This window comes from Nipponia nippon, unplaced genomic scaffold (genome assembly GCF_047370975.1).
Source record: "Nipponia nippon isolate SJK-2023a ecotype South Korea unplaced genomic scaffold, ASM4737097v1 scaffold_1, whole genome shotgun sequence".
Lineage (NCBI taxonomy): Eukaryota > Metazoa > Chordata > Aves > Pelecaniformes > Threskiornithidae > Nipponia > Nipponia nippon.
The window spans coordinates 49885392-49912221 of record NW_028262290.1 but is presented as its reverse complement, the minus strand read 5'-3'; the positions used below and the strand labels follow the sequence as shown (position 1 = coordinate 49912221).

Genomic DNA, 26830 nt, shown 5'->3' with positions numbered 1-26830 from the left:
TTTGCTGTTGATTTTAATTTATTTGGGGTAGAAATGATGGAGGCTAAAGAAGTTTTTACAAGAGTAAGTTGGTAATAAAATGACATGTGAAGTGCCATTTATGCAAAGTGATACTAGGGAACTTTTAGGGGAAAACTTCTAATTTAAACTCAAAGGTGGTGGACTCTGAACTGAGTTCTGAGCTTATTGTTACTCCGGAACAAGATCTTGGGGTGGTAAAACCTTCTGCGTAAACGCCATCTCTGTGCTCACAAGTTAGAGAAAGCAAACTGAAGATGAGAGGAAAACCAAAAAGAAACAACTGTGTTTCTGTATGTACACACACCTGCACCTTAAATATTACACGCAACCCTGATCCTTCCACTCATGTGTGGAACTGGAGAAGAACAGCAGAGGGTAAGGTGGTGGACTGGAAGTATAGACTGGCTTACAAGGAGCAACAGCTACGAAACCTGGCAAAGCAATGATCCAGAGGAGATATGATAGAGATCTGTAAAATCATCAGTGACATGGGAGGGGTGAATCAGAACTGACTGTTTGCTGCACAAGGCCGGGGGCATCAGATGAAGCAGGCAGATGGCAGGTTCAAAACAAACATGAGGAAGCAGCTCTCCACGCAACTGGGAAAGGAAACTCGGGAACTCTTCGCCAGGGGATGTTACGGCTGCTAAAATTTTACATGGATTCAGGGGACAACTGAACAAGCTGAGAGATGGGAAATCCTTTGGGGGTTGATAAGCAAACAGAAACTACCTCTGGCGCAGGAAGTCCCTGAAACACAAGCTGCTGGAGTTCGGGAAAGTCACGTGAAGAGGTTTCACTTTGCTGCTAGGATATTGAGCAAGACGGAGCTCTGGCCTGATCCAGTATTGCTGCTGCTATGTGCAACATGACACTAAAAAAAACAGGCCCCGGTTTAAAATACTTCAGAGTCTGGACATCCTCAATACGTAGATCCACCACAGCTTACTAACATGGCCCACTGGTGGCAGGCAGGCGAGAGAAGAGTAAAGCTGTGTTCTGTATTTCACACTGCTCTGAACAGCGGGGGTACATCAGACAACTAGTGAAACCATTCTTGGTTCTTGACCCCTGCACATGCAAAGCGTTTACTATGCTTTTTTCCACCACTCAGATTCTTTACACACGTAAAATCTGTCTTCTGGTCATGCCAAGGACCCCTAAACCCTGGCAGCACTGAGCAGTGAAGCAGCCTGTTTATACCTAAGCTCCTCCAGGTGCCACAAATGAAATGTTTTCCCTTTGCTTGTTGTCCTTTCAGGGACCATGCTAGAGGGAGGTCTCAGAGCAATCCTCTTTTTTGATCCTACAGTTTTGTTGTCAGAGCACATGTGGGAGACCTTGAACATGTGAGGGCACATCTCCCTCCTTTGCCAAAGGGGCATAGTGATGTCCTCCTGCTCTGGGGGGATGCCCTACCTACCAGGGTGTCATACAGGATGCTGTTGACGTTTCCTGTTGAGCTGATACACATGCCTCCAACCACAGGAGATTGACCAGTGCTTAGATAAATTTCCAAGGAAAAGGAAGAACAGACTTACTGAATATTAAAAGTATTAGGCTCTGTGTGCAATGAAAAATAAACACAATGACCTCAGTGACTTCCAAAGTTACCTAGAAAGTGTACTGAGAGCAAGGGAGTGACCTGCAGTACCCTAAGCCACATGCTAGCAGCAGACCATTCTTCCATGCCACAGGCTGGAAACGCCAAGTGTTTAGGAGGTATTACAGGAATTTTTTACCACCTTTCAATTTGCTGGTTTTCTCATTTTGCTCCCTTGGAACTGCACAAAAATCACTAGAGAAAAACAAATGAGCCTTTTTGAGAACTGAGCTGTGTTGGATTTTTGTTCATAAAGCAGCTATTCACTTAAAAAATACAAATAGCCCAACAGCCATTAAAATGAACTCTTAAGCACTATTTCTAATTATACTGCACTGATTAAATACAATTATATTTTAATTAAGCCTTGTTCATCTAGTAGTTCTCCTATGGTTTTTCTCCTTTTAGAGGAGGAAATGATCTCTTCTTCTAGAGATTCATTTTCATGGCAAATAATGCTTATCACTTCATTTATTTTAAAAGTGAAAATCAAAATCTGCACAAGACACTAAATATCTCAGTTGTGCCAAGCAAAATCAGCTGTCAGCTTTAAAGTTCACCTGCATGGAGAACCCCCAAGTCAATGCCTGCACTATTTTCATTGCTGATTCTTAAATCCTACCAGGAGGCCCACTTTTAGCAGTCTAAGATATTACAACTCCAACTGCTGAGTTGTGTTAACAGATTGTGTGAGTGGTCCCAGTCTATTTCGACATAAAATCAGGTTACCTACAATCACGGCTGAAGACCAGCCAAGTTATTTGCCCAGCACTGGTACAATGGAGAAGATATCCTGCATGTTAGCACCTACTGCCCTCTACCTGCTGCACTTAAAACGCCTAAGCAGCAAAAACACAGAGAAAACTTCACTTTCCAATTTTTTAAATTCTCAGTCTTATAATTAAGCTGGTCAAAACCACTCTGATTATAACTGATTTCTAATCTATTTCTTTTTGATTACAAGAGCAAGAAGTGTTATTCCCTTTGTAGGTTGCAAGCTACATGACGGAATGATATTACAAAATGTGTAGATATTTATTTCTTGCATAATTTTATCGTGTTTTCATAAACCCTAATTTTAAATTTCCCTTAACAACATTCAGTGAGACTGAATTCACATGTCCACCTTATCTTTCCAGGAAATGTGTTGGGAGCCGCACTGCAGTGAAGTTCATGACAGACAGAGAAAAAAGAATTTCAGCTTGTAAATCTTTGTCCTGCAATACGATCCATGCAGTGAAACAGTTATACAGGCCATCTGAGCACCTGGCACATACTACAGAAGGGCAGACTTTGATGCCTGCACAGATAAGACTGCACCATAAAGGACAAAGTTCCTATAAGCCATAGCAGATAGCCAGCGCCATGAATGGGGACCCAGAAAAAGTTTGTCCTGACCTGCCATCCAGCCTACGCGATGCTACTATAATCCAAAGTTATCATGTCTGACTTGCATTTTAAATTCTCAGTTCTGCCCAAGACAATTGTTTGAAATTCCTTAGCTATGGAGAACTGACAGGAAACCTATTCTCTTGTTTTTTGTTAGAGGGTACACATACACACAAACCTCTGGACTTTAATGCTGCTTCCCTCTGACCTACAGGATAGGAAATATTGCCATGTTCATTTGTGGAAGTACAAAAGTCATGCAGAGGGCACTCAGAGAGACAGACCTGGCCTCAAGTTCATGAATGCAGAGGCAACGCTGTAGCTGTGGGTATGCATGACCATTAATCATGAGCAAGGGTTCTAAAACAGAAAAGATATAGGAGATCATGGCAAGCTGTTACAATTTTATTATCCCACCTGCAGGTCTTCCAAAATGCACCATAGTAGCATTCCCTCCATGTGAGGCAGGAGATGCAGGGAAATATAAATGCCCACTTAGATATGTAGCTACTTGAAGCTGTGTTTTCAAAACTGTTTAAATTTCCAAGCTTCAATATGCTTCCAACAAAGACTTCATCCGAGGCAATTCAGATTAAAAAAAACCAACCAAAACCCAAAAAACAACCAAACAAAAAAAACCTGCAAAAAACCAAATATATGCTTCCAGCATGTTAGGTCTTTGTCACTGCTTCTTCTTTTTCTTCCCAAGCTCTGTCACCAGTGATCTGGCAGTTACCATTCCTTCCCATTTCCAGACTCATTCAGGTTCACACCTGCAATATTCACCCCTGGCTCCACCCTCCACTACAGCTGATTAATTTGGTAACTAACACATCAGACTGCCCAGATAGCTAAAAAAACCCCAAGTAACACTGGATCGAGGCCTTCTATGGCAAGCTTTGGTCAGAAGCTGAGGACAACACTGACAAACAGACACACTACGACTGCATGCCATGCTTGCTGAAAGTATGTGTAAACTAATACTTGCATTCTGCATGCCTCAGCATTAAGCTGGCTGGGCAGACACCATCCCTGAGTGCCTTCTTTACTCTCTATGACTGGCAGTAACAACCAGAAAAAAAAATAACAGCAAACCCCACCTGCTTGGGACACCCCTCAGTTCACTCTCCAGCCTACTGTGACTGTTTATCCATCAGAGGGGTATACAGAAAAGAGGTCCCATAGCAAATTCTCACAACCATGAAGCCAGTAGGTAAAATGCATTATTTCTCAACACAAAGACAGCTTTACAGGTGTATTGGGAGCTGCCCATATCCCCGTGTGCGGCCAGGCTGCCAGTGAACCTTAAGCATCCCATCAGCAGATCACTGGGGTAACAGTGGGGTCCGGCAAAACAAACCACTGGAGCATAATGAATCGAGATGGTATGCAATGAAGTGTCAAGTATTTTAAACCCTTTTATAAAAGTGCACTCCACTTGGTATCTTAGGTGCTTCATGATTGGTATGTGTAAATGAGGGCTCTGTTTTTGTTTGTTTTCAACAACAGGAGTTTTTGCATTTGTAAAATCATAGCAGAGAGATTTTGATACTCAAGAAATGTATCCGTGTTTGTGATTATTCCTCCCCTGCTGCTAAATATGATAATTTCTTCCACTTCAGGTTTTATTAATTAAATTAATACTAATTGAGCAGCCTTTTGGTATATTTTTAGCCTGAGTGGTTTTTGTGCTAAATCCTGTACACTGTAGCCTTTCCTTAGCCTTCCCCCTTTATACCCTGTCCCAGAGGAAATGTTTCACTGCAGATCACTGCCCTGAAACTCTTCTGTGTTTGCAGATATTTATGGCTATACATGGATACTCTTGAATCAATAATTAAAAAAAAAAAAAGACAGATATTTTTAGAAGATATTTTAAAGAAAGAAGCTTTTACAAAAAAACCCCAACCCAAACACGGCTAATTTTGTATGCCTAAGTGCCCCCTAGTGACAAAGTCCAACTCCAAATAACTTTCACAGCCACTTCCAAGCCTCACACGGTTTTGGTTCTCAGTATCTCAAACATCTTTTTTGGTTGTTGGTTTTTTTGTTTGTTTGTTTAATGAAAACAAAGCAAAATAGCCAACCAAACTCTATCTAAAAAAAAAAAAAAAGAAATCACTGTGTTAGCTTAAAATCAGCCTTATTTATTGAAACGTGACTCCAAATGCTTCAGTCTTTCCTGCATAGGTGGCATCAAAATCAACGTGAATATTCCTATAACTCAAGAGAGATGCACAGTCAGCTTCGTGGCAGGTTGTTTTACACAACATCCAATGAACTGATACACTTCTGTTGCTTCTAAGAGCTGTCTGCCACTGAGTGGTGCTGCAAATGCAGAAGAGAGAATTAACTCTGGACCAGCCCTGCAACCCTTGCCTCTTGCTACAAACCCCACAGCCCACACTGAAGTCCACCTCAAATCAGTCATTCCTTCCCCAAAACAGCCCACCCACGTGCTGGAGAAAACACGTCTAAAAGGTGCGCATGTAGCTTCATCTGCTCAGTTATCTTCTCCAAAGATATAAGTGGAAAACAGGTACGTAGGGAAGCTTGGCTTACAAATGAGCTCTTAGAAAACAAAAACACCTCCAAAAGCAAAAATCCCTTTTTTTTTTTTTTGTCCCTCAAACATTTTAAATTTGTGAAATTAGAGAAATCCTAGAAAAGATACCTTTGATGATGTCTTTGCTTTGTACTGCTACTCATTAAGGCGAAAGCTGAAGATTCACAAACTGTTCTTAATACAGAAGAAAACTCTGCGCGTGTGTGTGTATATACACACACATCACACACACACACTGCAGATCTGTGATCAGATCTGTGGATGCCACTTCAAAACTATTCATTGCTCTTCTGTAAACAGGAGTTCTCCCATTTTTTTCAAATGTTGTCTTTGGCTTTTTAATGTGGAGAATATCACAGTGACAATTACCTTTCAGTTTGTGAAACAGTTCTAGATCATTTTTTAAAAGACCAACAATGACTACGTAATACTGTTGTCTGCTATGCAGTTTTTATTTAAAGAGCTTGTCACTTCCATGCAAACATATTTTTTGTCTCCACACTTAATGAGCATGAATTATATTTTCCAGTTTTTCTAATGAAGTAATAACCTTACCACATTAATTTTCTTTGCTGCACTCACTGTCTTTGCACCATTATAATCAATGATGTTAGCTAGAAAAGCAGTTTGTCTGTGTGCTCACAAGTTACTGAAAAAATGGGGTTTTAGTCAAAAGGACTCCTATATTCCTCTGGAACATTAAATTGAAGGCTTAAAATACAGCTTTTCAGTAAGCAATTTCTTACAGAAGATAAAGAACAGCTCATAAAACAAAAAAGACATGGCAAAAGAGACAAATTGTTCAAATGCAGACAACATAAATATGCACTGAAGTAAGTTCAAATCTCCTAAGGAAATTTTGCTTCCTTAAAAACAACAAACACCAATACTAAGATGCTCTAAATTGCAACTTGACCTTTCAAATTACTGTACAAAAAAGGTATAGTTTTATTGTTAGTACCTGTTCTCAAGCTTTAGCAGAGTACTTACATTGCTGTCTCTCTCTTCATATTCAACATTGGCTAATATCTTAGAATCGACATATAACACTAAGGACTGTAAATGCAGACTAAAAAACACCCTTTAGTATTTTTTCAATCATGACAGAAAAATCCAGTGCCTTCTTAAGGCTAATAAATGTAGACAAGAAACATGCTACTCTTACACTTTCATGAGACATAAAGCTCTGCAGTTCAGTGTCTGTGGAAATTTCTTCTGAGCATATTAAAATGATCTTAGGGCTCTACAGAAACCCTGCTCATAAAACAAAAAAGCTAGGATAGTTAAAATTAATACATCATAAATAAAACATGCATTTCAGTATATATTAAGTGACAGGTCTCAGAAACTCCACCACCACACACACATTCACAAAGGAGCAAGAACACACGCAATTCATTAAACCCACTCAAGTGTGCTAGTTCTTCTTGGCATTATTCATAATTGAAACATTTCAATTTTAGTTAACAGAAAAAAAAAACTAATTTAAAAGTAAAACAAGGAAATTAGTTCTGTTTCTGGATTACAATCCCATAGTGCCTTTAACTAGCCACATTTAGCCTCAGGGGGTTTAATTAAAAAAGGTTTTTTTTTTTAAAAAGAGGCAATGTAGCCCACTCAAACAGAAACCTTTGCAGACACAGATCTCTTAAATATTTTTTTTCCAGCATGCCATACAAAGCCAGGCAGAAAAACAATAAAAAAAAGTCTCAACTTATATTTTATAACTATACACCTTGAAAATGTCATTCCTTAAATAGGAATGCTCTTAAATAGGCATAAGGAACAGACCCTCCCACAGATGGGCTTCAGGTCAGGTCAGGTCCTCACAGAGAAAAATCTACCGCTTGTACCAAAAAGCAGAGTAAGAGCAGTGTATCCTGCAGGATATAGTACTGAGGTGACAAATGACAGATGGGGGTGACAGTCTCCCCCCCACTTGTTCACGTGCTTAAACCACAAAAGCTCTCTGCCAAGCACCTCCACAGCCCCTACATGGTCAGGACACCTCATGCGGACAGCCTATATGAAAGGAGACAAAGCACCCTGCATGAAACGGATTGGTTTATTCAATGAAAATTAGCGACTGAGATTTAGATTTTACATCTCAGACTCAATATTCACAAGCCAGAGGTGCACACATCACAAGCTCTGACCCGGGTCCACCATTATTCGACATTTCGTTTGATTTGATTTTGTTCACAGAGATGAGCATGGACAAAGCACATTTCCCTACTCTTGCTCTGTTTTAGTGACCCACTGGGGCTCCACACTGCTGTCCTGAGACACAGACCCACCGTCTAAGATGAAAAAAATCACACCAATATATAGAAGACCCTGTGTGAAACACAGGCACACCCTGCAAGACTAGACTCTATAATGCCCATAAGTCTTGCCTCACTGTATATATTATACCAGTGCCCAGGGCACCAGCACTTTGTAGGCAGAGCTGCTTGCACCTTTCCTAAAGCCCTGCTACATTTCAGTGCCATTCCCAGAAAGACCACCAACGTTTCTCCATGCTGGGCCCTCCAAAAAACAAGGATAATTTTTTTTTTTTTTAAGTTATTCTGAAATCTCATTAGGGTATTACCTAAGTGGAACTAGGAGAGCCCTGGAGCAAGGGACCACAAATTTTTGCTTTATTCCTGCATTCTTCCCTTGCAATCCACTTTTGGTTACCTGCTGGAGACCAGATAACTGTACTCAGCAGATTTTCTGTCTGGCCTGTTATCGTTGGGCAAACAAGCAACCAAATTATGTCCTGCTTATAGAAAATCATGTGAAAGGTATTCCAGCGCAACACCAGATGCAGGAGGAGACTATTATTCTCGGCTGCAGCTGATGAATTCCTGAAACGTAGCTCTGCATTGTTTCTGTTACCTTTAGTCAAGGTATAAAAAAAAGGAAGAAAAAACCCAGTAAATTCCTTGTGAAGATCCCTATTTCCCTAAAAACCTGGTCTAGCTTCTTTATCATCTCTTCTCTGCAAATTAACATTTTCATGATTTGTACAGTGAGACAAAAAAGCCGTACACACTTCTCTATTTGCACGATAAAGAATTCATTTTGCCTCAAAATGCGGTTGTAGCAACACTTGATCTCATCAGTCACATGGGGCCAGAAAAAACCCCCACGGTTACCATGTTAAACAAGTCCAGCTTTTAAGTTTTGGAAAATGAATTATTATTATCCCTTAATACAGCAATATCAGTAAATCTTACCAAAATGTCTACAAGCCTTTTAGATTTTTCATTCTGGAGAATAAATTGTTCTGAAAAACAAAACAGCTAAAATAGTTATCATGCCACTATTTAAATAGCTCCCACCACAAATAAAAATATGTTGACAAGTCTACACATGTCCAAGGTCCACGCCTGTATAAATCAGAAAGACAGGTGGAAGTCATTATATTCATTTAACAGTCACACAGCGTAAGATGGGAGACAAAACCCTGTACTCTTAAATTTTGCTCGGTCTCTCCATAAAATCATCCTCGTGACTTCAAATAGCAAGCAGCTTACCACTGGAAAGCCGGGTAAGTATCTAAGTGCCATGACTACAACACACCAGCAAGGGGAGTAGTAACACTTTGAGAACTTCTGTCTTCAGTGACAGTAAGCTGTACATAAATGTAATAATGTATAGAATATTGATGCCAGACTGTACAGACAGTGGAAGGGACATTTATTCTACTGAAAGACTGAGAAATTAGAAAAAAACAAAACAAAACCAAAACAGAGTCTTGCAATGCTATTTGTTTCCAAAAAGAAGGTGGAAACACACATAAACAGTCTCAGATCTCAGTATGCCACCCAACATACAACCCAGGGCAGCAAGATAAAACCCTCTCAAATCTGAGACTGTTATTTCTAATGTATTTTCTCCTTTTAAACAGCAATGACTACATATTCCTACGGGAAGGAGAGACACTTTCTAGCTTCCTAAGAAAATAAACGTGTGGCACTGTTGGGGCTGGTACGTAGGAGGGCGGAGGCATTCCCAAGCCTGAATTGTAACCCCTGCTAAAGAACGTAGAGGGTGAATTTTCTTAAAGCAGCCTTTCACTACTGGATTTCTTAGTTAGGGGCAGATAACTGGCACTTTCATAGAAGAGTACCTTTTATAACTGCTGGTAGACAGATCTTTTAAATGCTCATGCCCACAGCACTGGCACAGACCTGTCCATGCGGTGGTATGAAAAGAAGAGCCAGACATCCCTGAGCTCCCACCACCATGGGAGAAGAAGAGGGAGCACCGACACTGCCTCTTCGCTGCATCATGCCCACTCTTCCCTTCCAGTCCTATACTACTATAAGGTATAGATACCTCTGAGCAGTGGCATTGCCCAACACAACTACAGCCCAGCCACTGCGGAGCAGAGGACCTCAGGTCCCAAGCAGGGAAATGCCGCCCTAGAGAAGACAAGCTGAGAAGAAAAGCTGCTGCCTGCACCTGGTTCAGCAGCCAAGGTTCTCACATCCATATCTTTTCTACACCACTGTGAGATTTTTAGAAAGACACAAGCACCCCCCTCCCTCCAAAATGCTGCAACTTTGTAACAACTGCTACCCAAGCAGGTAACCAAGACATTTCATCAACTTGTAAATACCCAAGTGTGAAGACATCCTAAGTACTAATCATGAAATTACTATGCATGACAAAACTCAGAATAATGTTTTGCTGTAATTGTGCATAATTTAACTCAAAAAAGCAAGAGGAGTTATATTTGGATACAGAAGAAAGAGGTCAATTTGATGAGGGGGGAAAATGCTGTCATTTTCACTAGCCTGACAGAGAAATTCTTCACCCAGTGTAAGGATTTCAGGATGTTGCTTCTCCAGTGTGATGCTGGGGTACGAGCCATCAACAAGGGGGCATTTAACAGAAGAACTGGTGTTCCAGAGCCACGTTTTTAACAAAAGAAATCCACCTCTGTTACCTTGAAGTCCACTTCTAAACTGCTGTGTGTTTCAGCCATTAGAGGCAGACAGAGACCTGTAACTCATAATCTCAGAATACAGCTGTTAAAATAAAGCAATATAAAGTTTTCCTTCCTTCTGATAAGAAGGAATGGAAATGTTAAGTAAAAAAACCCAGATGGTCTCAGCAATTTCCTAATGATTTCCTAACATTTCTGAACAATGGTCTCAGTAAATTTCCTAATTTTGAGTTTGTAAGTGGGTGTTGATAGGGTCAACTCCAGGCCTGGCTTGGACAGTTTCTTGTTTTTCTCCAATGGAGATGTGGGACACAAGGCGACATCAGTCCTTGACACACTGCAACTGAGCTGGGAGAGGCTACGTGACCTACCCAGAGCCTCCCAGGTTTGAGCTACCCCAGGCACAGAGTCTCTTCTGGCCGAAGGGCTCTTCAGCTAAGCAAGACTGTATGAATTGCCAAGACCAGATGAAGAGATGTGTGGACAGAGGAGTCTGAAGGTCTGCCCACCCCTGTCAGGTCAGCCTGTGTCCTCCTGAACTCTGTGAACAGGGTACCAGCCACAAAGAAGAGTCACGGGCCTCCTCCAGCAACACTCAAATGTAGACTTTGCCCTCCTTTTGTACCCTCGCCTTCATTAGCGCCAAGCCAAAACACAATTGCATCTAATCCCTTTACCTGGCAGAAAGCCAGCAGAGAAAAATGAGCTGGTGTCCAACCTCAGGACTTGCGTGACAGAGAAGGGAGGGAAACCTCAGCGTGAAGTGCCCTCCGCTGAGAAGAGCTTGACCCACTGCATGGGTCTAAGAAGCCTAACAGATGTTCTCTGACACTATCCTGAGGATATCACCCCTTGGGGCATAATTTTGGGGCCAAAAGTAGAAAGAACATGAGAAAATTGATGTCCTAATATCAGAAATAAGTGCCTTTTCCAAGTAACCAAGCTCAAAAAGGGTGCAGAGAGAACAGAAGCTATTGTAAGAAACTTTCCTGATGCTAATGCAAATGGTCCTGGTTTCTTCCAGACAGACTCTAGCACTTGACCTTTAACACATACCTTTCCAAGAAAATATTCTTGTTAAATCACAATCAAAATTCCTTTAGGTTTATTATAAATAAGTAAATTACATTAGGATAAACGCATCTCCATCTTTCATCTCATGCTTTCAGTGCACATAGATTGCAAAAATACGAGGATGGCTTTAAAGACCAGTTTCCAAACTTGCCTAGACTGCAGCTGGGTCGGTAACTCTTCTAAAAGTAGTAAAATGGGTGTATTTTTCCACTGAAGGTGCACACTTTTTCAGCTTTTGAAGATTAAAAATGTAATTTATTGATTTTGAAGACCTCTAGAAAAACAATCCATTTTGGTTTATTTGGGAAAGGTAGTAACAGGATGTCTTTTCAAGAAACAAGTATGTGTAAATGCAAACTTCTCTATGCAGGCATGATATATACCACAGCCCTGCCTAAGATCTCACCTGCAGTCTATATAGACTTCATTCATCAACGAAAATAGATCCCATAATATTCATTTAACCACAAAAGGTTTGCTTTTTCCCTGAAAGGATGGTGGCTTTAGACATTGTGCTAAGTGATTTTACCTGCACATCAACAGCCCCATCATACACAATCCACTTCCTTTTGCAAACAGCAACGTGGACCCCTCTGGCCATGGGCCTTGCTGGGTCAGCCCAGCACAGACAAGCCCAGGCAATCCCACACCCCTGGATGGGAAATGCAGGGCATGACTCCAGATTCAAATCTGCTAATCCTTTTTGCCCATTTCTATCTTCCCAATTTTCAGTCTCTGTATCACAAACAGGCTCATGGTGACCCAGTTTTCCCTGTGTTCTTCTTCTTCTTCCTTATGTAAATAAGGCTGAAATCATAACTGAATTTGCAAAAAGAGAACAAATACTCAAACCCATAAAAAAGACAGGATGCTGGACAGATATGCTCTGGGATGAAGCTATAATATGAAAACAAGCACAGCCATGGCTGGCTTTTCATCTTTCCATCATCATAAGAAGACCGACCCCTCTCTTTCAGAGCCTCCAAGCTCTGGAGTTTGCATATACATGCCTTATCTTCCTCCTTCCTCTTTATGGTAGCAGAAAATTTTGTCTCTAATTTCCTTCTCATCTGCTAGACAAAAATCCAGATTCAATGTCTTCATTTATTAAAAAAAAAAAAAAATATTAAGAATGTTCCTAATTATCGGTTACCTTGAAAGCTAAGAAACACTCTTCCTATCCTGGGAAAACATTTGGGTTTTTTCAGAAACTTTTCTGCTCCAAATCAGGAAGAAGAGTCTAAAATTACAATGATTTTCTAACAAAAAAGCACTTTTGACTAGCTCAAACTTCCAGATAATTTCAAAACATTTTGTCCTTTTTCTTAGGCTGCGGACTTTGACAAATTCAGAATAACTAAGAAAGAATCCTTTTATTCAGAAGATGTCAAAACAATAATGTCAACACAGTTCTCCAAAGAAACAAATTTAAATAGGAAATTCATTTGAAACTTTCTTTCCCACACAGTTTCACAGTTGCACTGAATCAGCATTTCTTTCTGAAGGAGAATATTCAGTCAGAAAGATCCCTGACTTGCTCTAGGGCTCTGTGCTTACTTGTATTTTAGCAACAGGAGAATCAAGGCCTGAGAAGATGTTTTTCTACAGTTAAGTACTGTAACCCTCCTCCTTGGGGTCCAGCTGCCTGTGATCCCAGGCCCAAGGCCAGTATGGCACAGCTGTGCTACCTTGGCTCAGATTTCTGAGAAAACCGCTAAGTTGTGGGGCAGGGATGTGAGAAAGCACATGGGTTAGAGCCCCGCAAGATAAGAATGGCAGAACTGCAGACAGAGGTACGGTTATTGAGCTGGGGATGGATGCCACTACGGGATGCAAGAGAAAACACACTGAAATGAAAAGGTATAAAATACTTAGTACTTATGAAGTGCAAGAAAAATACAGCATCTTACCTGCTTCTTTCTGTTCTCTAATTTCCGGAACTAATGAGTATTTAAAAAGAAAATGCACAAAATAGAAAATTAAACTGACTGCAGTGAAAGCTCAATTACAGTCTAAACTATTAGTTCATCTGTATTATTTTAACTCATTTCCCATTGCTAAAGCAGATATTCACTATACATAAATGTTTAAAACAGTATGTAGTATTACCCTCAAATAATTTTTCAGTATCATACTTAATTTTTTAGCTTCATGCTTCTATGTATCAAGGGTCTAATCTTAGCTGATTATTCTCATTTTACTGCATTATTTATCCTATATCCTCATTTCATAGCTTGGAATGAATTACGGTAAATCTGTACATCTAGTGGCTTCCTGATAAAACACATTTTCTAATATTATTTTCAAGCACTTAGAATACAGTGTGGCTGAGGCACTATGTGACAGATGCTGTGGAATCACCAAACATTTGAAGATTACTGCATTAATTTTATAAGAAGCATTATACATATCTGCATGGGCTTGTTAGTGATTGTATTACTGCCTAAGTGGTTAGAGGAGAAGAGTTACTGCAGAAACAAGTGATCAGCAGAGGTTGGGGACACTGATACCAGAAAAGCAGGTTCTACACCATACCCAGAGTAGTCTACAAGAAGGACATGCATTATTGAATATGTATTAATTAATTCTCCCACTGTAGAAGACAGCTGACCTGCTCTTGACTAAGCATACATGTTGCTTATTTATAACATGCTTTCTCTCTTCTGAATAAACTCTTTTTTGCTTTAGGAAAGCCTACTGGTCACCACATAAACCTGTCATTTCCAAACCTGGTTTATTATAAGGGAAGATGGGGCAGGACAGGCAAATGGGTCAATTACCACCACACGATCCAGGCAGCAAGAAATCTAGATTTAGCTGGGACAGCACAGTTTGTGGGGCTGAATGGGAAAGGTTGTTTCTGGCTAGGGCTCTGCAGCATGTTCTGCAAGGAAGAAGATCTTTCAATGATGTCCAGAGAATAAGGCACCTTCCAGATGACCAAAAGCAGATCAGGTGAAAGGTTTACACCAGCACCATGACACTCATCAGGGTTGTGGCCCTGTGCTGGGCTTGGCTCTGCACATAAAACACACAAAAAATTATTCCATTTGCTCTCATGGCTTTAGCACAAGAAATAGGATTGCTTTTCTGTTGGATGTTCTGACTTCTCATTTAATAGCCAAGACCAAAATGAACACAGACAGTTGCTTTTACTTAACACTGAACTGGGAGGACTTTTTCCAAAGCATTTTCAAGAAAACAGGCAGTCCTCACTGACCCCTACTGGTTGTATGCCACAACTCCAGCTGATCTCAAATAGCGTCTCATTTACAAGCCTCTCTAGCCTTAAAGAGATAAAGAACTAGCCTATACATTAATGTATACTGGAGTTTCTTCACAAACTAAAAATACGGGTCTTCATTTGCTGAACAACATCACAGACAACACACTGCAGTACCAAATTTGCAAGAGACGGTAGTCATTTTTTCCTGAATTCAGAAGGATGCAAGGGTTAGACGCTTAACAGGACCACATCAGTTACACTCTGCTGTTGGTATGACAGTGGATGATAATTGGCTTAATATGCATGAAAAAGAAAGCAAAATGTTCATTTTAATTTATTGGATTAGACACCAAGTTGTTTGCATTACAAAGTCATTGAACAACTGCTTCTAATGGTGCCAATGTAAATTATCACAAAACAAATCATTTGTTTCACAACTGAAATTGTAGAAGTGTACGGTACTACCAGATATACTTCGAATACAAAACAGTTGTCACTGTCTGCCAGTCTTTCAAACTAATTATTTAGTTTCCTTGTAGCATTATAGTGATGCATAATCTATATGCAATTCACATCTTTCACTCTTCTAATTGTATTTTCTTCCTTTTTCTAAATTCAAGCTATACACAAAACTAAAGCAATATTTTCACATCTGATTAATTTCATAATTATTTTGTTAAGTCTGCTCCAACTCAACCTAAAAGATGTGGAGGAAAACAGTTTTGTTTTTCTTTCAGCTTAGATTTAGATTTAAGAAGACAAGCAGCAGCAGCGTGAGACACATATAATGGGGCTTAATTACATCTCATACAGGCTTAATTATGAGAAGTGGCAGAAAGAACCTGCAACATTTCATTGCCAGAGAAAAGTTACCAACCCTGTTTCCCAAACTTTTATTACAGAAGTGCTATGAATGGCTTACGGCCTGCATACAGGATTCATATTTGCTATTCAGGCTGATATACACATCACAACCACCACAAGAAATGGATAGCAAAATTAGTTTGATGAATTTTGTAATAATAAACCTAGAATTTCCTCAAGTTGCTTAGGGAATTGAAAGCCTGCATTTACAAGTGCAGATTTCTAGAGCAACTGGTTTGCCCTTTTTTCTTCTTAAGTTCAGGATAAAATATTGCTGTTGTTATGTCCTTTGATATCCTTGTTTAATTCCAAATGCATAGACAAGATATTCTATATGCCAACTTAAATAAAGCAGTCATTTCAGATCTAGGTGAAATACACAATTTCATTCACAGAGGAAACTTTAAACGAGCTGGTTTCTGGGCATGGAAACTGAGTAGAAATAAAAAAATATCTGCACAGTATCCCATATGACAATTTTAAGAAAATGTTTATTGCCAACTTCAATTTTCCATTATTTCATGACACGACAATTGCAGTTGTACACATTTATTTAGGTGCAGGTGATAACCTTTCATTACAACCCAGGAGGGACAGATTGCGGTGAAAAAAGCCAGTACTGTGTTGATTATTGTATCATTGACAGATTCACATAGGCTTTTTTCTAGACCATTTGTAACACAGCATTATGTGTTCGCCTTATATTATGCATTATGTGATTTATAAGGGAATTATTAGCTATTGCCTAATAATATTTTGAAGATACAAACAAGTTCCAGAAAAATTGAAATCACTATTTCAACACTCGGTGGCAATCTGTCAAAAAAACGATTTTTCCAGCAGTACTGATTTTAACAAGAAAAGCACGTTTCACTGAAAATAACCTGAAAAAGAATTCAGAGTGGGCCGAATCCATTCCTGCTTTCTTTGATGGTATTTAGTACGGGATGATTTTGTAGACATTCTGCTATATTATTGTTGTTAACATCTTTGAGCAACAGCATGCCAAAACTGGTTATTCAGCCTAAGCTGTTTCCTGGTCATTCTTCATAACACAGCTGAACGCTTCTGCTGTGCTGCAGAGAGCGTGTATGAAATGCTAACTACTTGCAGTTTCATTCCACGTCTTCAAGAAAGAAGGTGTAAACACCAGGAGAAGACCACCAAATATCTGGCTCTGTGCTAGGGTGTCATGCCCAGTGGCATCAGAGTTGATACAGAGGACAGGACTGTTCAGGGCTGGAACCTGGGGTGCAGGTAGCACTTGCTATATAGGACATTGTTGGCCAGCTATCTGGGGGTTAGACCTGTAGACAAAGACTATAAAGAGACAGAAGTTATTCACACCATCTTCCTTCACTCAGCACATTTTATTGCTTTCTTTTTTCCAGTGCAGCATGAGATGTCTCAAGCAGCAAAGCTTTAAGTAACTTTCTTTAGGTAGTTGTTCAATAACTTGCAACACATCCCTGACAGAAAGTTAAACTCCCTTTAATTTAAGCATCCCTCGAACCCAGCTGAACACTGCTGCTACTCCTCAGTCAGCCAGTCATTTAATCCACTATTCACTACACCCTTCTATGGCTATCAGCATTAGTAGCAAGTTCAGTCCCTCCTCTAGAAACAAACAAAAAAAAACCCAAACAAAAAAAGTGTTCTTTAGCTTCCTTACTTCCAAGGTCTGAGCATTTCTAACAAATAATTGATTTTGTCTTCTGCCCAGGGCTAATCCCAGTAGGTGCCAATATTTTACTCACCTGCCTCATTGGCATTTTTGACAAGGGGGAAATCAACAGCATGCTGAAGAGATGCTGTAATGAAGATGTTAAAGAATAAAAACTTGGGCTTAAATCCTGACTCCTGCAGAGCCTCATTAATATAATTCACCCTGTCTCAATTCATCACCATTCATCACTGCTCATTATTTACAGCCCTTCAACTCATCTGCAGTCTGTATGACCATGTTTCTATCCAAGCCAGCATGTATTAGTTATTCGTGTACGCTTTGGTGAGATGATATCAAAAGGTTTACTAAAATGCATGTATTATATCACTTGCCTTTCATCTGCTTATTTTGTAATCTTATCAGAAAGGTAAAAAAGCAATCTGGCTAGAATTTATCCTTTCTAAGCCTATGTGTCTTACTGCTTATGGTTCCATTATTAAAGCTGAGGAAAATAATCTTCTTTACTTCTCAATGCATTTATCATTTGCCTGCTTTTTTATGGTTCTAATTTCACTAGCTCTTCCAGTTAGTCACAAAACTCTCAGAAAAGGACCCTGCCATGGGAAAAGAAATGTCTGCACAATAGGGATAAGGTTTGTGGAAAGAAGCCCAGAAATAGAAACCAAGGTGTAGCAAATTTTGTTCCTAAATCTGCCTCTTCTGACCTTAATAAACTGCATGTGCTAAAACTCAGTTCTGCAGCAAGGAGCACAAATCAACCAGCCAGAGCACTTCAGCACTCCCTTAACTTTAACCACATGAAAAGTCCCTTGACTTCAGGGTCTACTCAAGTGTCACAAGCTAAGCACAAGCTTCACAGAAGGAAAAAAATCAACTACGGTAAACCACAAGCCTCATTTATTAGCTCTGAGGGCCTACCTCCTGCAGATGGAGGAAGCAAGAACAGAAAGCGTGGATGTTGGTGCTGTTGAAGAGTTCCAAGGTCCACATCTGGCTCTATGCAAGCCAATTCTTCTCATGCTTTTTCCTGTTATGCCAGCATTCATTCATATTCGTCATTCTCTTTGTTATTTGGTGTTGGGTTCTTGAGCTTAGTTTTTGCGGTTCCCCGGTAGGACCTCTTGTATGACCTCCCTGTTATACTCTCCCCTTGCTACTAAGTTCACATGCACACAATCCTCCCCTGCACCTGCAAATGGCAGAAATGGTTTGAGATGTTGTCCTCTACACTGCAGACCAAGCAGAGGTTCTTCAGTCACCAAAAACAAGACCAAAAGTAAAGGAATTGGGGGCCTCTGTCTATTTTAAATAGGCATGTCAACTTTGTTCACAGAACATTTACTCAATCAAATGGGGCTAATAGTTAAGAACTGTGGTTTTTTTATGTTATTTTGCAAGTCCCACTAGACTTTAAGACTTACTGAGTACAGCTAGAGCATTTTTTCTTAAGTGTATTTTCCTTAAGCCAAAACAAGTCTTCCCAGCAAAAAAACAAGCCACCTCCAAAAAACAAAAAAAAGCAAACAAAAGAACTCAACCCTGCTAAAACCCTCAAACCCAGCCCAGTAGTCCAGGACAACACTTACCCATCACTACCACGCTACAGTAATATAATGCCGCTTCACAAATGGCCAAGGAAAATTAAAGAAAATAAATCCATTGTTGTAAACTGAAAGGGTAACATCATCTGTCAATTCAGTTTCACCTGAAAAAAGAGCTTCTCCTCTTGGCAGTGGAGAAGGATGATGTTGTTGTAGGCCAGTTAGGCTCTGACCAAGAGCTGGATTTCCAGCAACAAGAGCAAATGATTGGAAGTGTTCAGCAACCGAAATGTGTGAACACAGTTGGGGAAGGAAGAGGAGAAAGAAGACTGAAGAGATGAAGTCAAGAGAGATCTGACTCTTAAGACATTACAAAAAATCTTGATATTAAAAATAATCATGATAGTGGCTAATCTAGAAGAAAATACACCCAAATAAAAGGGAATACAGTGCAGGAATAGTTGAAATCAAGGAATACTAAAGCAAATGTTGATGAACAAGCAGCGACAAAAGAGGAACAGCAGTGTTCAGCCTGAATTGCATGCAGAAGCAATCTGAACCACTGTATTTACTTTCTCTCTCTTTTGTTTTTGCTTTTTTCTTTTATTAAATAAACCACTTCTGCTTACTCCAATGAAAAAGAAACAAACATTTAACATTTCAGACATCTGTGAAACTGAAAACTCTGCAAGGCCATCCAGAAACACTGTGGGTATGTTGAACAGGATTCAGTGAACAAAATGGATTTGCTCAGACTTCTGTGAATGTCATTGACCTCCACAAGAATGAAAATATTAAGATTATTGATTGCATTGTAAGCGTTACACGATCAAATAGATCCAGTGGACCCTTGAACAGGATGAGGAAATGAGCAGCTCTAATTCTGTCTCCTGCTACTTAAGACACATGGAGCGTGGGGTCATGCTACCCAGTTACAAGCAATTTAGGAAGTGGATCTCCTGGCTGGTGCAATACCTTCTCACAGTACAGGGATCCTGAGGGCATTCTGCAACACAGCAGTTGCCAACTGAAACGCAGGGACACCTGTTTCACTGATGGAAGTACAGAGCACTTTAGCATGTATCTCTCTGACTAGCACCAAAGTGTTTTGGCAGCTGAGGGAGAGGGCAGAGAGGGGCAAAGCACACACATGCACGCACTCCAAGAATGCAAAAAATTCCACTGGTAATTCCTTCTACATTTCTCAGCCAAACAAGTCTCCTCACCCTTTTCAGTTCTGTAAGAAAAAAAGAGCCATAACTATAATTCACACAAAAAGGCAGAAAGGATGCAGCTTCACACACTTACCACTTTGCCTCAAAATTCAGGTAAGATTTACAGCACTTTGAAAAAGAGGTTCCTATGAAGTCTCTCAGTTAAGTTACAAAAGAGACAGAGACATTCCACATCGCACATGACTTCTGAAAATTTAGACTAGGTAACATGTAATAAACATGTAGTTACTCTTTCATTAGTAATTACTCAGGGGGCATAGGACTTAATTACAGTCTATTTCATTAACGATTATTGCATCCACCTATTCAAATACAATGGGTTGTGGAGAAGAACCGCACAGAAGCTTTTTCATATCTGGCTTTAGTCAATGTGAAGCCATATATATTTTTTTTAAACATTAGTCATTTTTAATTTCAGAACTGTTTTGCTTGCATAGGCGTACTATATTTCAGAGCTGCATTATACAACAAAATCTTAGGCATTTGCAAAATTGTAGTGCACAGCTGTTTTGTTACTTATACTCCATCTCAAAATTGACTGGTTGGAAAATGAAGTTTGCCTGAAAACAATAACTTCTGATCTCATTTAAGTTTACAGAACCCCCTAGGAAAGTCTCTCTTCTTTGAGCTGAAAATGTGATTCACCAGCAAAATAAACGCTGCCCTGAAACTGCAATCCAGAAAGAAATGGGCATTTTAGTTTCATTCTTTTCTTGTTTGGTGGTGTTAAACCAAAAACCTACAAATTTAATTTAAGAGCAGAAGACCCAAGCAAACACAGCTGACTCAAACTAGAAGGTCACTAGAGCTGGGAAACAGCTGCATGAATAGCTTGCAGTGACCAGAAGCTGTAATTCACAGAAGATAAATAATTACCTGAGATACAAGTCAAACTAGTTCTGTGAACAGTCTTTCAAGCACCAAAAGTTGTTTGCATAACCACTTACTTAGGATAGGTTACAAGCAGAGATCTAAAGATATTTCATTCAACAAAACTAGAGAAACAAGGGCACCATCTTATCTCAGGTAAATTAGTGGCACAACTTATAGTAATATCAGAAAGAGGAGCCTCAGACCTCAAGAGTTAAAGGATGGTATTTGTTTCCTAACCAGGAATGCTTCCCTCTACTAATATTAAATATGTTAGAGAAATCCCTCAAAAATGATGGGTTTGGCATTTGTTTAAATGAAGAAAGAAAAAATAAAGACATGCCTTTATGCCTGCGTCACCACCATGCTGCCAGCACACATCCTTACATATAATACTGAATACTGGGGCCACAAAATTAATGCCTGCCACACAATAGGTAGCTGTAGGTGACTGATGAAAGGATCAATGGTTTCCAGTTCCATATTTGAGAAGGCACAACGAGTAACACTAGGCAGCATTTAATAGTGTTTTGCCCCATAATTTAGTCCTGTGATGTAAACTGACAGTTACCAGCTGCAAGCCTGATGGTGACAAACCAAAGGCAAACAGACCCACTCTTCCACGAGGGTCCTGTCATGCCTCCTGGTGCCCACTCCAGCTGTGATGGCTGAGGAGCTGCAGAGCCACTAAGTGACAGGTTCACAAGGGGGTAAGAGGAGATGTAGCAGGTGGTACAGGGGAGGGTACCCTTGTTGGTGTCAGCCAAGTCCCAGATGGATTCAGGTGAAGACTAAAAGGTGAAAGGGGGAACATCAGTGAACCAAGGAAGGAGGACAAGATAAGGTCATAGCCAAATTTTGGGGGGGGGGGGGGGGGGGGGGAAATCTTACAGGAGGAAAGTTTTCCAGCAGAGAACATTATCAGCTCTAATAGCAGCCGAATACCGGGGCCTGACATATTGCAGGAGGGCATTTCAGCTAATGAGGGGCAACCCTCTGAGGTATGAGGCCGAGATCCCCCACTACAGCCCTAAAACACCATAACACACCAACATCTTCACACAATAACTGGGGGTGGCAGTTGTTAGAGAAATAAGCAGCAGCTTTCCTTTGAGAAGAGTCAGCACTTAAATAGACCTACTTGCTAATTGAGAAGAACAATCATACTTCGACAGCACGCTACGAAATATGAACAAAAAAGGAAATTTCCTATTGAATGAAGGAAATCTTCCCTCTCCATTTCAGCAACGAAACCTGGAATGCCACCAGGCACTAAAGAATTAAACTATGTAAAGTAAAAATAAGTGAATACTGAAATGATTGCTGGTGGATATTAGCCCATGAAAATGCATCAAGACAGTTACAAGGAGCGCTGTCAACAGTTAACCTTTCACAGTATTTCCCCTACAACTTCTGTAACACACCAGAACGTTCACTTTGTCATTGAACAGCAAATACAAATATATCTCATCTTATGAACTGGAAAAAACATGTCTACTGATTTCACACAGAAGATAGTGCACGATCAGTATAATTAAGTAATTTGAAAATGGCAAATAGCAAGTTCTGCACGTTTTGAAGCACAGGACAGAAATCTGTGCTTCTGCATTGTAATAGGTTATTTCTCCTCTAAAGGCAAATATTTATGATTTTATGCCAGTCCATGGGATTGTCTCAAGATAACTAGATTTTCTACATTCAGCACATAAATATATTACTCCATTTTATTCCTATACAAACAATGATTTCCCACTATCACAAAATGAGCATACAATGAATCCCATATTCACCCTACTCCCACAGTGCTGCTTCTTTATACAGAATGAATACAAACTGGGAAAGAATTAAGCTTCTGTGGCCAGCTTATATTCTAACACCTTTTGAGTGCCTGAAAAGTAAATATCTGCAATCTTTTATAAATATATAAAATTAAAATATATACAGGTAAAATTCAAATTCCTTTTATTTATATATATAGCCAAACTTTTAAGGAAAAGCAAAATAATGCAGTGTTTTTTTAACACAGAATGTCTATAGCAACTCCCCCTTCTTTTCTCTGCTAGGAAACTTTAATTATAAACTTAATGCCATATCCAATGTTTTGTATATTTTTTAAGTACAGCACTCAGTACAAAAGTCCATTTCAGGCCTAAAAACACTGGTATGGTACTATAAAGCCATTAACTGTGTATTAAATTATACTACATTTCATTTATACTACATTTCATTTTAGCTGTGATGGCCCAGTAATTACTACTGATTGTTTCTGATCTCTCACATATGAAAAATCATGGCTGGTAAATTGGTGATGATAACCAATAATGAGAAGCAAGGGCATTTATACATTTATACTTTCTCTTAGTACAGCATTTAATTGTTATTAAAAAAATCCATTATGCTCTGTATTTTGCTCTGTATTTTACTTTCTAAGGCAGATCCAACCCATTAAATATATCTTTTATTTTCTCTCCTTTTTTTAAATAAAAATCACAAGATATTATCATATTACCTTTTCTCTCTCACTGCACTGCCAGGCTCTGGCCAGCCAATTCTGAATTTGCTTTCACTTTCAGACATTTATCTGCATACAGTTAGGTGAAAGGTATTATTAATCATATCCTGTTGCTAGGCTACCTGGAGATGTTCATTTAAGCTTAATGTTTCTCTTTGTTAAAAAGTGCCATGAGGAACACACAGATTTGAGACAAGAAAAATACCTTGCACAGGCTGCTTTAAAAAAAAAAAAAAAAAAATCAAGACTCTCAGAACAGAACATGCATTAACAAGAAAAATAATTTTAAATACCCCAGCATAGTCTGCAGCTTCATTTGGAATGTGGACCTTTTGGATAACTGAGATACACAATAAGAATTAAAATCAAGGTTCAATGTCCAGCTTCATAGCTGATGGAAGAGCTTTAAAGACACTACAATGCCTTTATTTAGAAATAGTTCAGCAATGAGAGCATTATCTAATATTCAGTGGAATGAACAGAAACATATTGACTGCATATAATTTGAAGAAAAAAAACTGTATATGCCTAAGTAAATTAGCATACTGTTTATAAGTTTATTGGTATAAGTTTATGTGAACTTACACCTCTGCATATAAGTCCATATGCATTCTACACCTTTACTACATCATAACACAAGATACTCATTCCACAAACAAATTTCATCAAGTAAAACAACTAGATGAAATCCTACCAGTCATACCCACCAGTCCACATTCACCCACTGAGGTGTATGGGTGTTTACACCCACCCATGTAAATGTAGCCATTCATTCCTGCAGACATCCTACTCACATATCTGCCACATCTAGGAAGAGTTATGAATGACTTGAAATGGGTTTAAAGGCACATATTACAAAGTTCTGTGTAACAAAGGAGGTTAAGGAGCACAAGAGTGGGATGTGACTTAAATGTCTCTCTTTACCTAGTGAGTAGCAGTTGTTCAGCTGAATTGGAAAACATGAAGCAAAATCCTAGCACAGACAAGGCCACACATAATTTTACTCTAGGATAGCAGGATGAAGTTCTCAGACTCTCTCAAGGTCTTTAATGCAACCTGCTCCCTCATTTAAAAATCTGCAAAAGGCCTTGTTACAACTTAAATCACATTAGTGAACTGAAGCAAGACAGGCCACGTTGTTTCCCTTCCACTCTGCCCCAGCTTGTCTACACAGAATTCAAGGCCAATTAACTTAGACTGTGAAGCTGGTGTACACACCTGAAATACACCCCTCTTACTCAGAGGACTGGCTAAAAAAAACGGACCTACCTGAATAACTTTCCAAGAATTTTGGCGTACTGATACCCATTGTAATTCAAGTGGATGAGAATAAATCCCATCTCTGTAGGATCCCTTTCCATCACTGAAGACAGAAAGCATCAGTTTTGAGAGTATACCTGGTATATACACCCATCTGGAAATTTGGATTGTAGCCCTTAAAAACATATAAGCAGCAGCATCCTCTCAGCAGGGCACTCGTAACATCCTAATTTATCCATTCTGCTGAAATGCAAAAATTCTGAACGTCAGTATAGACTGGCAAATCTGTTTCTGGGGACAGTAAGCCTTATTCTGAAGTTTTGCCCTGAAAGCGAACACAGCACTTTGACAAAATGACAGTAAGCAGTCATTGCATTGAAAACTCAATACAATACAGATTCCTGGCTTGGATACTGGTTATCACAGGAAACACACATGGGTGCAGACAGTACCACGAATACCATAATGAAAGTAGTCTTCACCCTTTATGGAATTAAGAAACCAATAATGACCTTCAGATACCAGCAGTAACACTGGACTCTTTGGTTTTTAACTCCTGCTACCTAATGTTTTGGTGCCTTCCAAATAACAACTGCAAACAGTCCTTTTCCCGATTCTTCACGTGAAAAATGGATGCAAAAACACTTCTGGAAGACAATACTGCAGTGCATTCATGTCTCGCCAAAAACCAGTACAAAAACGTCTGTAGTATGGAAGAATAAGTGATTTTTTCAGAGTTTCCTTTTTTAAAGAAATTATTTCCAATTAACTTTCATTTCTGCCCTGACTTAACAGGTGTAGAGAATTTTGCATTCAGCATTTTCAGAAGTACTAGGCACTGGATTCTTAAGTGACCAAGTAGAGATTTTTTTAAAAGTTGGGTTTATGTCATTTGATTTTTGAAGTGTCTATTGGTTCGTTTAAAAAGAGTTTGTTTCAATCAATATTCAATTCTATTTGCTCTTCATGGAAAAAGACAAGAAAATGTTGTTGTCCAGAACAAATCTAAAAGCCTGCCGGCATGTTTCCAGCACCAGTTCTGGTTTAAGATTCTTAATTGCAGTCATGTTTTCCTTTGAGAAGGCTGAGATGAAGCAAAACAGGCATTGCTGTGGACTAAGCTAGTGCTGGTGATGACAGAAGCCTTCTCCCACTTCTGTCTGGAGAGGTCCAAAACACGACTGCAGCTGCCCTTGCGGAATAAGCAGAACCACAGGAGCTAGGAAGAGAATGTCCTGGACATGACAGCATAAGCTCTCTAGTCTAAGGGGAAGAGAGCTTTAGAAACTTTGGCCAGTTTACAGACACCCAAATTGAGCATGAGGCTGATGTCTTGTTCACAGTACTCATCTGTTGTCTTAGGCTGTGTTTACTGCCTAATGTTCGAGAGGTATTCACATCATTCCATGGTCAAATTCTCAGATGCAAATAGCATGAAAAAACACAGAAAGAGGTAATACTTTTTACTTTGGATATTGACATTCAAAAACGTTGAATGAAAATATGGAACCTCTGCACAAAGCTAAGACTGGCTGCCTGACACAAATAGTGAGGAACTGCTTCTCCTCCACACTGCAGAAGAGGCCAGAAGGACAGACGCCGTGTCAGTTTAGGGAAGGAGACCAAACGATGTTCTATTAAGTGTTTTAGGAAAAGATGAATAGGATGCAATACAGACTCAGTAACTTATTGGTTGTCTTGAAGAGGGGAAAAAATTCTTCTGCTTGCTATACACAAAGATGAAGTAGCAATTTCAAAAGACTGAAAGATTACACTAAAGTTGAATCATGTGTACCACATCATTAGGGAAGTAGGGTAAGTCATGAGCCCTGAATTATTTCATGCTGCAGCAAGACTGCTACTTACACACAAATTACCTAGCTTGAAGCTAGACCAAGGTGTCTCCAACACAGTGAAGTTGCTATTTGTGGATGCAATTTAGAGCATAGAGTAGTTGCCAAGCATCTAGTTCCAAACAACCCGGTTGTTGCTTTGCACCCTTCATATGTATTTAAATAAGTTTTGCAGCCCAAAGTAACA

At 39.5% G+C, this 26830-nt stretch overlaps 1 protein-coding gene across 4 annotated transcripts in view; it reads right to left on the bottom strand.

Moving 5' to 3' along the window:
- The window catches only part of CHST9 (carbohydrate sulfotransferase 9), a 95409-nt gene that overhangs the window by 32826 nt on the left and 35753 nt on the right, over positions 1-26830 (bottom strand). The gene's annotated exons all lie outside the window — the stretch shown is intronic.